Here is a 3,888-nt window from a genome sequence, read left to right on the forward strand (position 1 = left end):
CACTGGACTGCCAGGGAATTCCCCATAGTGTCTTTTGATGTACAGAACTTTTTACTTTTGATGTAGTCCAGTTTATCTACTTTTTTCTTCTGTTGCCTGTGCTTTCAGTGTCATAACCAAGAAACCACTGGCAAATTCAATGTCATAAAGATTTTCCCTTGTGGTTTCTTCTACAAGTTTTACAGTTTCATTTGTTTCAGTTTTGGTTCTTTTTTTTTTCCAGTTCTGGTTATTAAGTTTTAAAAATATGTTTATTTACTTTGGCTGTGCTGGGTCTTCCTTGCTGCTCAAGCTTTTCTTTAGTTGCGGCAAGCAGGGGCTACTCGCTGGTTTCAGTGAGCAGACTTCTCACTGTGGCTTCTCTTGGGGAGCACAGGCTCCAGAGCCTGCAGGCTTCAGTAACTGCGGCTCCCAGGTTCCATAGCACAGGCTCGATAGTTGTGGGCCACTGGCTCAGTTGCTCCCTGGCACGTGGGATCTTCCCAGATCAGGGATCGAACCCATGTCTCCTGTATTGACAGGTGAAGTCTTTACCACTGAGCCACTATCAAAACCCCAGTCACTTATTTACACACATATGCACCTTGGATTTGCTTCCTGCTGGCTCCAAGTTCCATACACTTACGGCTTAGACTAATTCTCAACTTGAGCAGGCATCAGTATCACCCGGAGGGCTTGTGAAAACAGATGCTGCCCATTCCTTCTGAGTTTCTGATTTAAAAGGTCTGGAGTGGGTCTGAGAATTTGCTTTTTTTTTTTTTTTTGGTCACGTCTCGAGGCTTGTGGGATCCTGGGCAGTGAAAGATTGGAGTTCTAACAGATTTCTCAGGTGGTCCAGTGGTTGGGAGTCTGCTTGCCAGTTTGATCCCCAGTTCGGGAAGATGCTAAAGTTCCAATACTTTGGCCACCTAATGCGAAGAGCCAACTCATTAGAAAAGACCCTGATGCTGGGAAAGACTGAAGGCAGGAGGAGAAGGGGACGAGAGTGATAGTCGGACATGACTGAGTGACTAAACTGGGAAGATTCCACATGCCTCAGGGCAACTAAGCCGGTGGGCTGCAACTACTGAGCCTGCGTGCCCTAAAGTCCAAGTTCTGCAACAAGAGAAGCCAATGCAATGAGAGTAGCCCCTGCTTGCCACAACTTGCCGCCACTCACAGCGATGAAGACCCAGCACAGTCAATAAACAAACAACAACAAAAACAAATCAAAATAGAAAAATCAAACCTCAAGAGTCCTAACCACCGGCTGTTTGGTTGCTCAGTTGTGTCTGGCTCTTTGCGACCCCATGGACTGCAGCTCACCAGGCTTCCTTGTCCTTCACCATCTCCTAGAGCTTGCTCAGACTCACGTCCGTGGAGTCAGTGATGCCATCCAACCATCTCATCCTCTGTTGTCCTCTGCTCCTTCTGCCTTCCATCTTTTTCAGCATCAGCGTCTTTTCCAATGAGTCCCATCAGGTGGCCAAAGTACTGGAGCTTCAGCTTCAGCATCAGTCCTTCTAACAAACATTCAGGATTTATTTCCTTTAGGATTGACTGGTTTGATCTTGCAGAGTAAAGATTAGGACTTTGGAATCAGTGGGACCTGGATTAAAATCCTCGCCCCGTTGCTTTCTGGCTGTACATAACTTGGACAAGTTATTTCAAGCCCCTTAATCTGGGTAAGCACTGTTGTCTGCAGGGAAGACATCCTCTTAGGCTAATCTGGGGTTGATTTATTTATGATGTAAGTAAATCAATAAGGGGAAGATTATCTTTTTGTTGTTGTTTGGTTTTCTGGCTGCATCATGCAGCATGGAGAACTTCCCTTACCAGGGGTCAAACCCACGCCCTTACCCCCTCCACAGTGGAAGCAAAATCTTTTTTAAAAAAATATGTTTACGTGCTTGCTTCAGCAGCACATATACTAAAATTGTAACGATACAGAGAAGGTTAGCATGGCCCCTGCGCAAGGATGACACGCAAATTCGTGAAGCGTTCCATATTTAAAAAAAAAAAAAAAAAAAAAAAAAATATATATATATATATATATATATATATTTACTTATTTGGCTGTGCTGGGTCTTAGATGTGGCACTTGGGACCTTTAGCTGGAGCCTGTGGGATCTAGTACCCTGATCAGGGATCGAACTCAGGCCCCCTGCATTGGGAGCATGGAGTCTTAGCCACTGGACCAGCAGGGAAGTCCTGGAAGCAGAGTCTTAACCACTGAACCACCAGGGAAGTTGGAGAAAGGGTTATCTTATTAGAAGAAGTTAAATACAAACAAAACAACATTTTTGAGGACTTAGCCTGTGCCAGGTACTGTTCTAAAGAGTTTACCTGGAATAACTCACTCAACTATAATAATCTTATGAGGTAGGTGCTATTAGCCACATTTTACAAAGTGGGAAACTGAGGCATATGGGAGATGAAATAAACATGCAGGCCCCAGAGCCAGCAAGTAACTGAGTTAAAATTTAGACCCAAGCCATCCAACTCCAGAGCCTAAAACCTTAATCACTCGTACATGCTTTCTGCAACCCAGAGCTGAGCCCCAGGAACTATGCTGGGATAGAGAAGAGGTTTGTCATGTCCCAGAACTTCAGTCTCCTATGACTGAGTTTCTGTATCCTGGCTTATGGGACCCCTCCCACTGATACACGATTTTGTCATGCTCTCAGTTCAACTTCTCTTTCCTGCCACAAAACAGTTGAAAAAGTCCTCTCCTGCAGGTGTCTCCAAGTGGGCAGTGAGAAGCATCGGTCCTTCAGATGGCGTAGGTGATGGCCTGAGTGAGTTATTTCAACTCCACAGTCTCAGTTTCCCCCTCCAGGCCTTAAATAATATTGAATTACATAGGGGAAAGCAGTTCCCTTTTCAGTTTCAATAACTTCAAGGGGAAAGTCTTTGCTGGGGCTAGACTTTTACACATGTATAATTCTTAGTGACGTCTTCCTTTTAAGAACAGTAAGCCCTCTTGGTTTCTTTTCTAAACTATATCCCCAATCCAGCCCTTCCGATAATGTCCACAGCCACAACTTGAGTGCAAGTGCTGCTTACTGACCTCCTGACCTCCATGCTTGCTTGGCTGATTTCAGTTCTCTATCCAATAGCCAGCGTACTCTCTCTGCAGCTCACATTTGGTTAGGTTACAGCCATTTAAAAACCTTTGTCTGTAACGGAGGTAAAACCCGAACTCCTTTTGGCCCACAGGCCTGTGTCCCACCTGCCTCTATGACCCTGTCTCCCTCTGCATCCCCCTCCTGCTGGCATTCTGTCTGTTGTTGTTCAGACACCGAGTCATATATGACTCTTGGCGACCCCGTGGACTGCAGCACGCCAGGCCTCCCTGTCCCTCACCATCTCCCAAAGTTTGCCCAAGTTCAGGTCCATTGCATTGGTGATGCCATCCAGCCATCTCATCCTCTGACACCCTCTTCTTGAGCCCTCAATCTTTCCCAGCATCAGAGACTTTCCCAATGAGTTCAAATCAGATGACCAAAATACTGGTGCTTCAGCTTCAGCAGCATCAGTCCTTCCAACCAGTATTCGGGGTTGATTTCCCTTAAAGTTGATGACTGATTTGATCTCCTTGCTGTCCAAGGGACTTTCAGAAGTCTTCTCTAGCACCACAGTTCAAAGGCATCAATTATTTGGTGTTCGGTCTTCTTTACAGTTCACCCCTTCATGGATCACTGCCTTGTCATGGCGAAGGGGCCTGCGTAACTCAATGAACCTATGAGCCCTGCAGTGTAGGGCCACCCAAGACGGACGGGTCATAGCAGAGCGTTCTGACAAAACATGATCCACTGGAGGAGGGAATGGCAAACCATCCTGTATACTTGCTGTGAGAACCTCAGGAACTGTTTAAAGGCTTTCTGTCTACCCTTCACACAAAGCCTC

General features: G+C 45.9%; 1 non-coding gene across 1 annotated transcript; it reads left to right on the plus strand.

Annotated features, from left to right (window-relative positions):
- The first annotated feature begins 1,885 nt into the window (after nucleotides 1-1,885).
- On the plus strand, nucleotides 1,886-1,992 carry LOC136147741 (U6 spliceosomal RNA). The gene has a single exon (XR_010659387.1). It is a non-coding gene; the product is annotated as a U6 spliceosomal RNA (small nuclear RNA).
- Nucleotides 1,993-3,888: the final 1,896 nt, after the last annotated feature.

This window comes from Muntiacus reevesi, chromosome 15 (genome assembly GCF_963930625.1).
Source record: "Muntiacus reevesi chromosome 15, mMunRee1.1, whole genome shotgun sequence".
In the NCBI taxonomy this organism is placed as follows: domain Eukaryota; kingdom Metazoa; phylum Chordata; class Mammalia; order Artiodactyla; family Cervidae; genus Muntiacus; species Muntiacus reevesi.